The 18,287-nt window shown below is 34.7% G+C and overlaps 1 protein-coding gene and 1 long non-coding RNA gene across 3 annotated transcripts in view; one reads left to right on the top strand and one right to left on the bottom strand.

Annotated features, from left to right (window-relative positions):
- Positions 1-18,287, top strand: part of LOC124540425 — a 93,444-nt gene that overhangs the window by 5,343 nt on the left and 69,814 nt on the right. The gene's annotated exons all lie outside the window — the stretch shown is intronic.
- Positions 1-18,287, bottom strand: part of LOC124540426 — a 32,246-nt gene that overhangs the window by 5,354 nt on the left and 8,605 nt on the right. Inside the window, exon 2 of the long non-coding RNA XR_006967141.1 lies at positions 6,075-6,193. This is a non-coding gene — a long non-coding RNA (uncharacterized LOC124540426). The remainder of the gene's footprint in view (positions 1-6,074; positions 6,194-18,287) is intronic.

Raw genomic sequence — 18,287 nt, 5'->3', positions numbered from 1 at the left:
ATAGACAAAGAGAAATATAGGGAAGGGTCACCTAAAGGAGACATAATGTTTTTTAGGGCTCCGTATTAAAAAGACTATTATTAAAAACTTTGCTTTCTGTCCGTTCGTCTGTCCTTCCATCCGTCTATCACCAGGCTCTATCTCAAAAACCGCGATGGCTAGACAGTTCAAATGTTTATTAATTATGTATTTCTGTTGCCGTTTATTTTTGCTCGATACCAATAAATATATGTATGTATTTGTGCTGTTTATCTAGACAATAGTACGGAACCCTTTACGCTTGGCCGGTTATGTTTAAGGACAGGCTACTTTTTTCATTATACATGACAACCAAACCCCTAAACGCGAGGTAAACTGCGGGCGACAACAAATAATAAAATAACAGTAATGTCTCAACATACGTTTGACGAAACAAGTATTCACGGTTTAAAGAGAAAGGTGTCATAAGTTTTGTAAAACTCAGATCATTTGAAATGAAGCTCTCAAAGGTAGCTTTGTGTGCTCGCTGCGTTTCATTCAGGCTTTGTTGCAGAGATTTATGTTTGAGCTCAGGTTTACGGTTTTATTCCGTGGATATCGGTAACTTACAAGATAAACGTGTCTTGTATTTTAAGTTTGAACAACTACTCAACAATTATTGATATTGTAAATTTAATTCCTTAAATGTATAAAAATTTTGGGTGAATTAAATTTCGAAAACGGAATGAGAATGTGAAAATAAATGTTTTTATCGACTTTAAATTTGAATTGAATATCTGTCCATTTAAATTATAAACCACAAATGCAGCGATTTGTACAGGTCTGCCCGGGTTAGAGCCGTCCACTCAGCAGCTTTTCTACGCCAAAATATGATAAATTTTACTCCTAAGTTCAGTTTAAATTGTGAGTTATTGTATTGGCAAAGCAAACGTAACATCTTAGCTCGTGTGAACTAGCGTAATGTTTTTATTTATCTCTTAAAGTACTGGGTATCTTTTGGAAAACATTTTCGGATAAAAGTATGTTCCGTTGGCAATTTATTATTGCTGTCGTCCCATCTGAAATATTCAACAATATTTTTCTTACTTAAAGAAAGATTTGTTTATTTGTTATATTAAAATAAATCGAGGATTGAAAGAGGATTCAATTTCTATGTATTCGTTTAGAAACTATAAGAACAGAAGGTCAAACTTACACAAATAAATAATTATTATTAAAGGAGGTAGTCCGATATGGACACTTCTAACATTCTCAACATCTACCCGCAAACTTCAGTCTCGTGAACAAGACATTCGTAGATAATGTCGAAATATCGAGCTCCACCGAACAAAAATAAAAAACATGGTAAATATCCCGAAATGAATTTCTTTAATTATAAAAAGAACCACGTTAATTTAAAATCTTATATAGAAATAAATAAATCAAGATTTTGGAAAAGCTAATAATTATTATACGTTTTCGATATAAATTTTGTCCAGTGATAAGTAGATTAGTATAAAATGATTACGTTGAAAACCTTGACCTTTGTCAATTATGCGCAAAAATGGAAACGAATACAAAAGCCAGATTTGACGCAACAAAACAAAAGGTCCTAACATCCAGCGTATTGTTTCACGCAACCCTTATCAATTCTGCTTAGCACCCAAACAAAGACAAAAGACCATACTGTCAAATATATGAATTATCGTATCGTATATGAACTATTAGTAGTCGCCCGCGGATTCGCTCGCGTTTGAGGCTGTTGGTTATCATTTGTCAGGCAAAATTTAGCCAATGTGCTTTGTTTTAATTCAAGTTTGTTACATACCAGATTTCATCAAATTCGGTTTTGCGGTTTGGTCGTGAAAGATCAACAGATAAAGAGACAGACAGAGTTACTTTCAACTGTTTTAAATTAATAATTAACAATGTTATTAAAACGCAATCAATTTCCAACAAAAATTACAAATAGAATTGGAGCCTCTAAATATATTATGACGTTTTTTTCATCCTTTGAATTGGTAATTTTTCCAAATTCAAATTTGATCAAACTGAAAGTATATATAGGATCGTGAGGGTTTTTGAGGAATCAGCATTCTTTTTTTAAAAAAGTAATGATGAAAGTATGATTAAATAACAGCCTAATTCTTGAAGAAGGCTTTAACATCACGTTACGGGTCATGGAAATACATACAATGAGCACGTCGAATGTGGCTGCAGCCGCGTGGAGCGGTAACTATATATATTCATATATATTGACATACTTTTCGTATTTCTAACAATTGATTCATACAATGCATTATCCTGTTGAAGCAGAGCTGAATGTGGGGCGACGATACGGGATAGTCCAGTTATATGAAAGAGTTGGAATAACCGAAGAACAATAGGTCTTAAAGCACTGTTTTCGTATGAATGGAAATTGAGTGCGGATTAAAGGTTGTCATTCTTTTCTTCTAAAAGGCAGTTTGTAATGAAACGAAACACAAAATGTTACAAATATTATAAATACGAAAACTTGGATCACGTCAGAAAGATTAAACGGATTTGATTGAAATTTGATACATAGGTACGTATTTAGAGTATAAGTATAATGTACGAATATATTACTTTTTATCCTGGGAAATTCTACCTGAGACCTCGCCACATTCCCTAACCTAAGAAAGGGGTTAAGCCACGGCCGAAACTATTACAGTGGTAAATAATACTGAATTCTCTCTCATTGAAATATTAAGTATTAAGGTTTAAAATCCAATAAAACCCAACTTAGTCTACACGAACAAATATTCTTCAAAATTTTCAATGAAAAAATACGTTAATGAGAGTTTAAATCGTCATTACAGTAATGAAGAACATCATCTCGCTATTGCTCCGTGGCTGGGCAAAGGCCTCCCCTCCTTCTTTAGAAGAAGATTTAGAGCTTACTCTACCTCGTTGCCTCAATGCGAGTTGGTTAGTATACTTAGATTCCCATCACACGTTGATTTCCTCACGATGTTTTCCTTCACTCTCGAACACGAGATGAATATGAAATCAGCTTGCCCTGGCTTTGATCTTAGAATCATTGTTAAGGATTCACGTCTTGGAACCGTTACACGGTGACAGCAGTGAAAAAGCATTTACAATAAAATATTTACAATTTAATATATAAATCCAGCATTAACAACCATTCTAACGGTATATTTTTTCATGATTATTATAACATTATAGTCAATAAAAAATAAGAATATCTTGGACTTTTTTTGGTAATGACATTTGACGACCTCCGTGGTCGAGCGGTGTGTACACCAGTTTTCATGGGTATAGTACGACACAAATTAGACGTAGCATCGGAAAATGCAATGGAATGAAAATAAAACCGATTACTGCCGATTTACACAACCAATAGAAATAGCTCCCTATCGCGCCATTCGAAGCTATTCGTCGCTATAGATTCACGCGTCAAAGAAAGCAAGTGCATGTAAATCGACGCGTCAAATTGACGAATATATTAGGTCATATTATATTACAAGTTATTACGTTTGTGCAAAGATCATATTCGCATGAGAAATAAATATTGATAATTTGGGATAGCGTAATCAATTCGGATGTGATCGATTTTACGAATTTTGCCGATGCGACATCTAAGTTGTGTCTTACTATACGCCACTCCGATTTCCCGGGTTCGGTTTCTATGTTGCCTTGGGTTTGGGTGTTTGTGGTACCGTCGTTACTTCTGATTTTCCATAACACTTTAGCTACTTACATTGGGATCAGAGTAATGTATGTGATGTTATCCAATATTTATTTAATTGTAAAATCAGAGAAACCAATTGGCATATTATAGTACTTAAAACTGAAGCCAAACTTCACACAATAACCGGTAACCTAGCCTAAATAATTAACTAAATCGATCGCTGCCCGAATAACGTGGGTTTCGCTAAAACTGCTAATTTCGTACTTAATATGGCTTCCTTGTCTAGAACGTTATCTAAATCCTAATTCTAGGCTTATAATGTTGTTTTATATTTCGCTAGTGCTTATACTTATTGATCTGAATAGTGAAATGTAATCTTGTGGCAGTTACGACCATCAGAATAGAAATAGTTTATCTAGACTATTGTGAAATATAAACGTTATATCAATCAATCAATCTATGTTTATATTTCACAATGTATTCGTAAATACTGATGGATTTTATCTTATTTATATATGTGATTGTAAACCGTCGAATGATTGTCAATTGTAATTAAACTTAAAATAATTACTAGTTTTCCGGGTAATGTAGATTACGCACTGAAAAATTTTAGATGGAAAAACCCAATGACAAATCGACTCGATTTGGGTTTTGAATTTAGAATCTCGTGATAATGGTAGGGCCACACGATAGGGATTTGGGACAGACATATATACCGACTCACAATTTTCATGAAAAGGCCCGACTTTTTCATGCAAAGCTCAGATTTTTCCAAAACACCGATTTTTGTTGATGCTAAGTTGCACAGACAAAATTCAATAGAAGTCCGGACCAAGTTTGTGTCGTGTGGACTTACTAAAAGGCTTTATATACAGCATTCAAACATTCAATAACTCTTCATGGAAATTAACAAATACCATTGTCACCATAATTCATTGAAGAATGTAACATTTCTGCCTACAGATTTATTATACTGTTTTGCCCTATGATCGCTATATAGGCTATTCCTTGGTTGGGGCTCTCTGTAAAAAGAGAACCCCAACCAAGGAAACCCCATATATATCATTTAATATTGCTACTAAGCATCAAAAATTCATGTAATAATAGGAAAATTCTTCACAGTGGTCTTGTCCTTTGAAAGTTCGCTTTTGTGAGCCCATAGGCGTACAATGGCTTGGAGCGATCCATAACCCTCGACGTAGAACGAGAGAGTAGGATATGTAATATAACCTATGTATCCGTGATGGATCGTAAAGAAAGAGATAGAAAATGCGCCTTTAAGGCTAAGAATACACAAAGCTGTGAAGGTGAAAACGCTTGAAATCAAAATCAAAATATTCCTTATTCGAGTTGGCTCTTACAAGCACTTTTGAATCGCCATTTAACAACTTCATCAAGTGAAGCTACTAACGGTTGGGAAAGTAGATTCTACTGATAATAACCAACAAGAAACTCAGTAGTTACTCTTTTTCAACGATTCTAAGTTGTCTATAGATAAAATGAAGAATTTAAATCAATTTTAATTCCTTATTTTGAAATCATAATGTACATGATGCTGGGAATCCTGGGGAAGACCGCTGATTTCCTTATTTTTTTGTCTATACAACTGTTTTTTCTGTATTATTCAACATCAGATATGTTGTTGATTACTTAGACTGGTGTTATGTGTGATGATACAGTTAAGTAATAAAATAAATGAAGCCTACAACAAGCGGCATTGGGGAATAAGATGGTGTACCCTTTGTATTCTATTTAACTGGCTAACTAACCAATCAGCGACAGAATTTCTGATGAATGGGTTATACCTGTCCAGAGCACAAAGCCCAGTGCGGGAAATTGTCCAATTTCCATTAGACGTTGTTTAATTTCCATAAAGGTTCGTTACAAATATTGTACGCTGTTATTTCGTCGACTACTTTCAATATGGGTATATTAAGGAATATGCATTGGAATTTACGTGTAGTTTTTTTTATTAAATTGACTTTTTTTTGTTACTTGGTACACCATCGTATATTGAACCGCCAGACATTAATGCTTAGTTATGTTGTGTTCCGGTTTTAAGAATGAGTTAGTCAGTGCAGCTTCAGGCACAAAGGATATATAATCTTAACTCCCAATATTAATATAATAATAAATAAATATTGGACAACATCACATACATTACTCAGATTTCAATGTAAGTAGCTAAAACACTTGTGTTATGGAAAATCAGAAGTAACGACGGTACCACAAACACCCAGACCCAATACAACAGAAATACATCAACTCGGCCGACCCCATGAAAACCGATGTACGCACTACTTAATCACGGAGGTCGTCATATTGGTGGTGGCAGTGTAGTGGTAACCACTTACCATCGAGTGGTATATCTAGTTCACCTACTTCTTAGACATAAAAAAAACTTACGAATTGCGTAGAGAAATTACATACAGTCTGGTCTCACCTTAATTCAGTCCAGATTATACATAAAAAGCTAGCCAAGCGCTGTGATTGGCCGATGGTCTTATTGCGACGTATTCCAGCGCTCCCATTGGTTAAGGGCAACGACCTGTACCTTGAACCCTGTTTTCATAGCCTTGGGAACGCGACGCGTGAAACCGAGAAAGCTCTTTATTATATTTCCCTTTGATAAATTTAATTTACTTGAAAATAAATTGCCTCGTTTTAACGATGGAGGCTCCTAGATGGATGTGTTGATGAATTTTAACCGCGGTATCATTCGCTCATGCTTTGATGTAGAATTCTACTTTTACTATCCCCTGGGTATTATGTTATTCGAAATAAAAAAAGTAACCTAAATATATGACGTCACACTTTTTTACTAAAAGCGTTCATCTGACCGAAATTTCATCACAAGCTTTGATTTTTTATGATCATGCTTTATTAATATTTAAGTACGAAATTATGTTTGTGTGGGTATTTTAACAATTGAACAGATTTCGATGAAACTTAGCAATTCATTTTAACGTAAATATATTACGACATGTAATGCTTTTTGGTAAATGTATTCGGAACTTCATCATAATATAACAGAGAAGGCCCTTTGTCAGCATTATACAATGCACTTATAAAGTACGTTACGTCATTTTGGCACTAGATAAAGTTGAAGGCAAAAGAATAATCATTAAAACACCACTTCGACCTATATGTTATGATATTATAAATACAGAAGGAACTCTTTTTCTTTGTCGATTTAATGCTCTTCGGTTTTAAGTTAGGTGCAAACACAAGAAAAGATATAGGTTGCTTTTTCGACTAACCCCCAAAATGCAAGAGAAGTTGCGGACCTACTAGTATTTTTAAATAAAAAAAAAAACTTCGGTAGTTAGTAATACTTCAGTATTCCTTGTCATGCGATCAGAATTGTAAAGTAACTATTTTCAATTTTTATTTACATACTAGCGACCCTCCCCGTCTTCGCACGGGTGCTATGACATGATATCACAGTGGAAACTTCTGAAAATTATCAGCGTTTCTTTACTAAATTGTCCATGTATTGTATATAATAAATAAATAAATATGAGACAACATCACATACATTACTCTGATCCCAATGTAAGTAGCTAAAGCACTTGTGTTATGGAAAATCAGAAGTAACGACGGTACCACAAACACCCAGACCCAAGACAACATAGAAAACTAATGATAATCTATATCGACTCAGCCGGGAATCGAACACAGGACCTCGGAGTGGCGTACCCATGAAAACCGGAGTATACACCACTCGACCACGGAGGTCATCGAAAACCTTCTTCTTGAATGACTCTATCTATTAAAAAAAACGCATCAAAATCCGTTGCATGGTTTTAAAGATATAAGCATACATAGGGATATAGGGACAGAGAAAGCAACTTTGTTTAATTCTATGTAGTGATTATAGAGTTCCCTATAAATTGAAAATAACAACAGTTGATGAAACTTACAAGTTAAAGCAATAAAAGTAATTAAAAAGTAAATAACAGTATCATAAATACGCAACGTACGAGGTTTCCGAGGATGTTAACCTTAATATAATGAAAGCTATTGATCAATGATACAGAGTTCCGTAGACACGAGGACTTGGCTCAGAGCCAGTATGTCGGGGGAAATATGTGCTTAATATCTGAGAATTTGAGTTGGAATGGCATTTTTCCCCGTACAACCATGACCACTTTAATTTGAACCCTAATTGTTATGCACTCGTTCTATTTAGAGGTCAATTTTAAATGGAAATTTAGCTTGAAATCAAATGTGTTTCTAAATAAGTGTATGTATGTATTACTTAGTAGGTCTAGCTTGTCTGGTTTACTGAGTACGCCAGGCATATATATACAGATTATGTCACCGAAGTATGTACGAAGTTTTATCGCTTAAATAGCGATCAGATGACCCTTATGCAGACTTAAAGTTGAAGTTGCATTAAGGAGGTTAACATAAGCCCATATCAATTTATTAAAAGAAAATAACATTTTAATTTTAACTTTTTTTTAAATATAAAGTACTTTATTGCACAACACATAACACGATAATTATTAAAGAAACAAAAAAAACAACAAGTGCGCAAAGGCGGTCTTATCGCTTGTGGCTCTCTCCAGTGGCGGCGTAAGGCGTAGGCAGTGTGTGCCTCGCGGTGCATAGGGTCTCGCGCCCGAAATTTGATAAAGTATAACATAACATTGGGATCAGGATACTGAAAAAAACAATAGCCTCGCAAACTGTGTCTTACCCTCATTGAGATTCGATCTTGCGCCGCCACTGGATCTCTCACAACCTTTGGTGTTGAAGCTTAAGACGAGAACAGGTAAGTGCAGATAGAAAGAGGAGGAAATACTTTTACATGTCCGTCTTACATAGTACATCATAGCCTATAGTCATCATCGAAGTACAGTCATCCGGTTCAATACTTTGTACATCCAAAAATATGTCCTATAGCGTAAGTTATTTGAGCCAATTCAATAATTGTTATTCATTCATACATTGGAACCATGCAAAACGAATTTTAAGATATATTAGCAAAACTAAATCTTATGGGTTTATGTTTACTAAAGATGATTGTAACCTAGAGGGTTTCGTTGATGCAGACTGGGCCTCAAATACCTTAGATAGGAAATCTTATACAGGTATTTACTAAAGTAAAGCTTAGCTTAGCTTTCAGAATCAGTTATCTCATATGAATGTAAGAAACAGCAAACTACAGCTTTATCCAGTACATAAGCCGAATATATGGCAATGTAATGGCTTGGCTTGTACATGGCTTGTAAAGAGGCTATATTTAAAAAACTTGTTAAATGAGATTGTAGTTTTTTGTAATTATACGATAGTCTTGTACAATGATATATATAAGACCGCCTTTGCACGCTTCTCTTTTTGTTATATGTTTCTTGTAATGTTATGTACACTGTATCTTTTGTCTTTTGTGTGCAATAAAGTGTTTATAAATAAATAAAATAAATGATAATCAGGGAGCTCAGAGGTTGACAGAAAATCCATTGTTCTATAAAAGAACTAAGCACATTGATGTGCGTCACCATTTTGTTAGAGAAGCAGTCGCTAACAAACATGTAAAGATAGTTTATCTGTAAACATCTGAAATACCTGCAGACCTGCTGACAAAAGGCTTGAGTAGTGTCAAACATAACTAATTTGTTAAAAGGCTAGTTATTTTTTTATACTAATAATGCCATCTGTTAGCAACTAATTGCATTTCTTGATATTTGTCTGTTTACTCTGTATTAAGAAAAAAAAGTTTAGACTTTGAACAACCTCACAACGTGTTTCAATAGATAATACTTAATATCCACAAACGTTATAAATACAAGAATTCATTATCTTTCATAAGCATCAAATTTCCAACCTCGAGAACTCATTATCTATACTTCTATCCTAATATTATAATGAGCAAAGATTTCGAGGATTCAATAAACTCTGTAACTGCTAAACAAATTTTAATCACCATTAAAAAACGACTTTATCGTGAAATAATATACACTTATGTTTTAATTAAGTAATAATTATAATAGGTTGGGGAAAAAGTTTCTTCGTATTTTATATGAAAATTCAAAAAGTTTTTTTTATAGTTTATTTACATTTGACTAAAGTATATAGGTGCCATTTTGTTCCATAACTTTTTGCCATCTTGTTGGTAGTGACATGATCCCATTGCTGTAAAAATTTTGGGGCTTCTGATCGAAAAACTGCGACAAGTGGTTTTGGCAGTCCTCTCGTGATGTTAACCTGACACTGCCTAAGGAATTCTGCAGAGACCGAAACAGATGAAAATCTGAAGGTGCAAGGTCAGGACTATACGGCGGATGCATTAATACCTCCCAGCCAAACTCTCGTAATTTTAGTTGAGTGGCTAAAGATGTGTGAGGTCTAGCGTTGTCATGGTGAAAAACCACACCCCTTCTGTTGATCAATTCTGGCCGCTTTCTCTCAATTTCTTGCTTCAATCTCATCAATTGTTCGCAATACAATTCTGAATCGATGGTCCTGCCGGGCGGTAACAGCTCATAATGAATGATGCCCTTCCAATCCCACCATACACACAGCATTACCTTGTTACGAGTTAATCCGGGTTTTGCCACAGTCTGTGAAGCTTGACCGGCCTTTGACCACGATCTTTTTCGCACGTTCTTGTCGTATGTGATCCACTTTTCATCACCAGTTATCAGCTTCTTCAAAAATGGTTCGGTTTCATTACGTCGTAATAAAGAATCACAAATGAGTACACGGTTCATTAGGTTTCTTTCAGTGAGTTCATGAGGCACCCATATATTGAGCTTTTTTGTGTACCCAGCTTTATTCAAATGAGTCAAAACCGTTTTGTGGTCAATTGCCAGTTCTTCAGCTACATCGTAACTACTAATATGCCGATCTTGGTCCACTTTTTCAAAAATGGCATCAATTTTGTCCATAACAGGGCGACCAGAGCGAGATGCATCTTTGATATCAAAATTTCCGGCTTGAAAACGCTTAAACCAAACTAAACACAGATACTGCATTAGGTCCATAAACATCACAATTTTTTTTCGCGGCTTGAGTTGCATTTTTACCTTTTTTATAGTAAAATTTTAAAATGTATCGAATTTCTTCTTTAGATTCACTCATTTTAACAACAACAAAAACAAATGAAAACCACACAAATTCCTAATTTGAATTTGGAAGTGCCTTCTTTAAAATTAAAACTTTTTAATGATACCAAAACCAGCCAGATACAAATGGATTTTGAGCCAAAGAGATTTTATTACAAGTTCATACGAAAAGATATTTTCCCCAACCTAATATTTCAGACTGATGTAGTACATTTGTGAAGATAGGGTCAAGGATGAAGCTGTTTTCAAAATCAAAATCGAAATATTCTTTATCCAAGTAGCCTCGTTGTCCAGGGAATAAAGACAATGCACTTGGAGGAAAAAATAGGAGAAAGCTAGTTTTTGGGATGAACCTTCCTTTTGTGGCTAAAGATCCGGAGAGGTCAAACCACTGGATAGCCAGCAAGTGTTTATGTATTTACTATTTTAATTTCAGAATACGTCAATAAACTCCAATTAAATTGATATAGAGCCCATCATGTAATCACCAAATACTATTATAGTGTTGAATTAAATGTAACGCTACCAATGTTTCGGAGAGTAGATCCTCCCGAAGATACCAGCCACTATTTATGTTTATACCATTTTTAACCATTTTAATTTCAGAATACGTCAATAACCTACAATTAAGATACATCCTGTCTGGAAATCAAATACTAAGTCAACGCTTTTTTATCATTAATATAATCTTGTATTGAGTCATCATCATCATCATCTCAACCGTAAGACATCCACTGCTGGACATAGGTCCCCCCACTAATCGCCACAACGACCGGTCTTGTGCAGCTTGCAACCAGCGGCTTCCCGCGACCTTCACCAGTTTATCGAACCTCCTTGTTCTGGGTTATATACCTTATTTATCAATGCTTCTTATATTAGATATAAATGTCTGATCAGCTTGCATGTGTTGTGTCCACTTATGACAAATTGAATTATATGCGGGCGAAACTGCGGGCACAGCTATCTTACATGTTTCTTATAGACAAAATTCAGCAAACGTTTTTCATATATCAGCGTCTTTCGTCTCAATTAAGTTCATAATTCGTTTTAAGGGTAAGGTATTCGTACCCTAATAACTGTTGCCTTGAACTGACATTAAAATTCAAACTGTTATTAGGAATAATATTATTATTTTATAAAGCCTATTACTCTGTACCAGAATATACCTATCATACTGAGAACATTTTGTGAATTCAATGATTAAATAACCTCACATATTGTATACAAATTATACATATATTTGAATAAATATAAGAAATTCTTAAAGAAAATAGATTAAATTACAATAAATAAAACTTAAGTCTTCGACATTTTCCCTTCAAAGGTCCAAACAAAATTTCCTGATGTTTGCTTATGAAATGATCATTTACGAAAATTGTTTCAGAAAATATTTACGTGTCAATTATAATATATCATTTAACAGACACTCAATTCTAAACGGAAAACTGCTTGAGTTACATAAGTCTCGTGACCACCAAGCCGTGTCATTGCAGCGAGGTGGAATAAACTACAAACGTTCTCTTCAACTGAAGATGAGGCCTTCACAAAAGCAGTTGGACATTTACGGAATATGACTAATATATGTGTACTTATAACTATCATTACATAGTATAAAACAGAGTCCTGTCCCTGTGTATGCTTAGATCTTTAATATTACACAGCGGATTTAGATGCGGTTTTTTTTAATAGATTGAGTGATTTTGGAGGAAGGTTTTTGTCTATAATACATGGACAATATAGTAAAGAAAAACGGATAATATAGACTCTACGCTATTTAGTCTCAGCATTGCATCTGTGTGAAGCCGGGTCGGGTCGCCAGTTAATTATAAAAAAAATCATGTCCGTTTTTCTGAACACAAAAACTAGCAAACAAACTGTAAGTGACTTACAAATAAAGTAAAAATTTACAATACATTTTATATAGACAATCTTTATTGGTGGTGGGGCTTTATGCAAGTCCGTCTCGATAGGGTGGTACCTATCATCAGATATTCTACTCCATAATGGCCTACTTAGTATTGTTGTGTTCCTGTCGAAAGGATGAGTAAGCCAGGAATTACAGGCACCATCGTCATAACATCTCAACTCACAATTTTGCATTGGTGTTGTGTAGTGAAAGAAAATTTTCTTACAGATCCAGTGTCTGTGGTGGTGACCTATCATCAGGTGGTATAATTCTCATCCACCATATCATCAATCTATATCATAACGAAAAGAATCATTATAAAATTCAATTTATGTAACGAATTATACCTATCCATTTATACAGGTCTATTTTCCTCTTAGATTCAAAAAGACACAGCTTCGTTCGCGTTTCAGGGATCACCAGGTGTTTGAACCCGCAATCATCGGTGAAGATGCAGGGCCATCTTGGCCCAGTGGTTAGAACAACTCTAATTACATAAAAATACGATTACATAAAAACAAATTATGATTTTGTACGAATTGGCTGAAATATGAAGATGAAATTGCATTCCTCTGGGAGTTTTACTGGCGTGTGCTGGATACACCACTAGCGTTAGACGTATGGCATAAATGTTTTATGTAGACCCTTATTATACTGTGCGAAGAGTAAGACAGTTTGCATAATCTTTCCAGGAATTCTATCACTCTTACACTTAAGTGAATATAATGTAACCTAGCAACAAGAAGTCCAAGCTGATATGAAACTTGAGAAACTTAGACCTAATGTAAAACATATCTTAGAACAAAGACACCAGACACTTCCGTATCTCAGTAATGTCACGGACAATAGTTTATATCTCATACTAGTTGTCTGTCCAGACTACGTACGGAAAATACTTAGTGATAGCGCTTTGTGCAAGCCCGCCTGCGTAGGTACCACCCACTCATCATATATTCTACCGCTAAACAACTGTACACAGTATTGTTGTCATTGACGCATTGACGATGTAAGGAATACCTAATATTTCTTACAGCGTCATTGTCTATGGGTGCTGGTGACCACTTACCATCCGGTGGTCCATATGCTCGTCTCGTCCACCAAACTATTCCGTAAAAAAAATTCAAATCAAGTAACCCTTGATGATGAAATTAAAAAAAAATGTTTCAAACATATCGGGATGAGTATAAATTCGCTTGCAAAAATATGGGCTAGCGAAGTACTTTCATAATTTTATTAAATACCAATAAATTTACTGGAAACAGACACCAAATCAAATTTTTGCATAAAACACCGTCCGAGTTCAGTCGTTAAGAAATATTTCCAAATAATGTATATATGATCTTTCTATTATTGACACAGTATCAAAATCTGGTAAATGATTTGAAGATAGCAGAGATGTCTTTACTATTTATAGATACTATAAGAAACTAGTTATAGCTCGCGGTTTCGAATTTTTTTTTGTTGATTTTTGTCAAGTATAATGGAAAAAAGTGCCTTGTTGTTTTCATAAAATTCGATTATGTAGCCTTGACAGACTGACAGTTACTTGAATTCTTAACGAATACTCTATTCCACACAAAACTGGAACAAATCGGAAGAAACGAGCTTCTTATACCTTCTTCTTTATTGGACATAGTGCCTTAAACCAGCTTTGAGAAATGTAAGTCTTAAATTTTTAGTCTTAGATTTTAAAAAAATATGTAAATTTTAGTGAAATTGTCAATATTTTTTTTATTTGGTGTTCTGGTTGCAGTGGCATTCACAGGTTAACGAATGTTTAACTTTTCTTCAATCTTCTTAGACACCTCCGTGGTCGAGTTGTGTGTACACCGGTTTTCATGGGTACGCCACTCCGAGGTCCCGGGTTCGATTCCCGGCCGAGTTAATGTAGATTATCCTTAGTTTTCTATTTTGTCTTGGATCTGGGTGTTTGTGGTGTCGTTACTTCTGATTTTCGATAACACAAGTGCTTTAGCTACTTACATTGGGATCAGAGTAATGTATGTGATGTTGTCTCATACTTATTTAATGCTAATGTCTATGGGCGGTGATTTCCACTTAGCATCACGTAGATCGATTTGTTTTACATAGAAACATAGGTTACATAAAAAGCAAAACATTCACCATATTACAAGTGGATTGAACAGAATAGAAATGATTATGTTACTAGTTTTTCTTAAACTAAAATGGACTACATTTTTGGCACTAACTCCATTGGATAAGAACGTACGCCAGGGGACAGGGGTAATTTATTTTTACTGAACGGCGTCTCAGAACCTGCCAAGTCTGGTTAAAGCTTGTTCAACAAATACTAAGTGCTGCGGCATACATATTTCAGACAGTTTTTCTATTTTGCATTTGTTTTTGTATCTTTAGTAACATCAATTTTATTCTAGAACTATATTTAAACTAATCGTCTCAATTTTTCTACTTCGTACGACGTTTACATGTATATTATAATCTCATAAATTTGAACGAATATACAATATGTTGGTATCTGTAGAAATGAAGCAAGTGTATAATATAAATAAATAAATATAAATTTACGGAAGAACGGGATGCCTAATGTGAAATGGTCACCAGCACCCATGGATATTGGCACTATAAAAATACCTTCATAATCTTACATCGCCAATGGACCACCAACCTTGGCTAACCAACTAAGATGTTACGTAATGTGTCCGTAGTCAATTTTATTTATGATGAAAAATGATTTATATTTTTAACAAATCTCAAAATTTAAGCTGCGTATTGTTAGGCTTTGTATAAGCCTGTTAACCGTTCATTATATTCTACAACGAGACAGCAATACTCGATATTGTTGTGTTTCGATTTGAAGGTTAAATAAACTAGTGTAACTACAGGCCTGAGGGACATAACATAGTTGACAAGGTTGGTGATGTAAAGAACGGTTAATATTTCTTACAGCGCCATCCTATGGACGGCGGTATCCTTGTAAAATAAAACAAAATCAGCCTTAGAAATTGAGAGAATTTTTTTTTCTAGCACTGCATTCAAACCATCTTTCTTCAAGACTATTCGTATATTCCAAACTCCTTTGCACAATGCTACTGTCTCAACTGGTGACAGGAAGCCTTCGTTAGCTTTTTGTCTAGAGTATCAGACTTGCAAATCAACAAGAAATTGTACATAGATGTCTCTCCACTTCTTATACATTTTTATAACAGACCTTATACTATGTAAATAATTAAAAATCAAAATACTTAATATGTTATTTTTTTATGACATATAGGAAGGCGAACTAACAAATGGGAAACTTTAAGGTAAATAGTTATTAGTAACGTCCTGTAAATTTTCCACTGCTGGCCTAAGGCCTCCTCTCCTAATGAGGAGTAGGTTAGGAGCATATTTCACCACGTTGCTCGAGTGCGGGTTGCTAGATTCGAATGTGGCAACTAAATTTACTTGAAATTAGACACATGCATGTTTCCTAACGATCAGAATAAATAATAATATCAGAATGTGGAAACACTAGTTAAATAATATTATACAAAACCGTATGAAATAGAAAAGATTGCCTGGAAAACGAACTTCGTCACGTGAAGAGTAGCCAGTACAGAGTCCAACGTATCTATTATTAAAATTTATTTATATGCAGTAGTATAATTTATATGTATAATAAATATACAATATGTAAATTAGACAGTGTGTAAAATCATGACTTGAATAAACATATACACATCACTGCAGAATAATTTCGGTAGAATATCAACATTACTGGCAAGTTTACAGCCTGAAATAATTCAAAATGCAATACGTATCCTAGCTTCACCATATATTAGTTGATTGTAAACTTTTATCAAGCTTTAAACTCTTAGTACCTTTTGAATCTAAGCATCATGACATTGCGACGCAATGTCATTCTCGATCGGTAAAGATTATCGCTCATACAGAGCACACGAAAATAGATCTTAAGGTGACGAACCTTTTCTTACCCCGACTGTACATAAGCTTGGTGCATAAATGCGGTAATCCTGCGGCAACAAAGTCTTGAACTCGAAATTCGATTTGAATCGATTGAAGTCCCGCCTAAGCTCGAGTTTTCACCGGAAGAATTTAAAATAAAGAAAACATTTTAAATTTAGAATTGAAACGGTCGAAAATTGATTTGAAAGTAAGTTAGTATGCCTAAATGCTACAAGACTCAGGGTATCTGGGTACGATGTTGCATAACATACATTGCGTGTATTACCATGATTTCAATATATAGTAATATTATTAATGCGAAGGTTTGTCTGTCTGTAAACTGACTATACAAAAGTATGATGATATTTGGTATGTAGCAGACTTGAACTTCAAAATAGGATATTTATACTTTTTACTACGCAAGATAAAATAAAGAAAAAAATAAGTTATTTTTTTAATTATTAAGTCTTTTTTTATGGTATAGGGTGGCGGACGAGCATATGGGTCACCTGATGGTAAGTGGTCACCTGTAAGAAATATTAACTATTCCTTACATCGTCAATGTACCACCAACCTTGGGAACTAAGATGTTATGTCCCTTGTGCTTGTAGTTACACTGGCTCACTCACCCTTTAAACCGGAACACAACAATACTGAGTATTGTTATTTTGCGGTTGAATAACTGATGAGTGGGTGGTACATACCCAGACGGGCTTGCACAAAGCCCTACCACCAAGTAAAGATTTCTAAGTATTTCGTTTGTAGAGTTAAACAAAGTATATTAATATCATTAACCAATAAGTGCATATATAGACATAATTTGTATTTATAACTCAACTCGAGCTCGGCGGTGAAGAAAACCATCGTTAGGAAACATGCATGTGTCTAATTTCAAGTAAATTTAGTTGCCACATTCGAATCTAGCAACCCGCACTCGAGCAACGTGGTGAAATATGCTCCTAACCTACTCCTCATTAGGAGAGGCGGCCTTAGGCCAGCAGTGGAAAATTTACAGGATGTTACTAATTTTTCTAACGGCACAAAATTGGCCAGTGATAACTATTAAGGTTTCCCATTTGTTAGTTCACCTTCCTATTTGTCATAATAAAATAACATATTAAGTATTTTGATTTTTATGTTGCGGAGATGAGAATGCTACGAGGAATGGGTGGTGTTACGCGAATGGATAGAGTAAGGAATGAGTACATAAGAGGAAGTTTGAAAGTGACATCGGTGTCACTTTCAGCCATGACGTCTGACGTCTGACAGAGAAGTATGGAAGGAAAAGACATGCTGCGCCGACCGCAAATAATATTGGGATAAGGGCAAGAGGATGATGATGTCAGGATTAATTGCGGACCCAACAAAAATCCTAAGCTAAATCACAATCGGATAGCGTCGCAACTAGGACGGATGGTGGATGAGATAGGAAAGCGCAATATCAATATTCTTCCATTTGCAAAATAAACTGAAATTTTGTCCTGTTGTATGTTTTATTTTATGGTCACCCTGACAACCCGTTTGCCATCACAGTTTGCGGTTACAAACAGTGATCGCAAACGATAAAACGTGGGCAAAGGAACATTTTTTTTTATATTTACTTTATATAAAAACACAGATACATAGTTCAAATAATATGTTACATAGATTAACGTTAAAATTAAATATTATTCGTAAATTATATATTTAATGAAGTAATAAATCGTACACACACACACACACACACAATTCAATTGTATTCGTACGTGTT

This window comes from Vanessa cardui, chromosome 25 (assembly GCF_905220365.1).
Source record: "Vanessa cardui chromosome 25, ilVanCard2.1, whole genome shotgun sequence".
NCBI lineage: Eukaryota > Metazoa > Arthropoda > Insecta > Lepidoptera > Nymphalidae > Vanessa > Vanessa cardui.
This window is presented reverse-complemented; position numbering and strand designations above follow the sequence as displayed.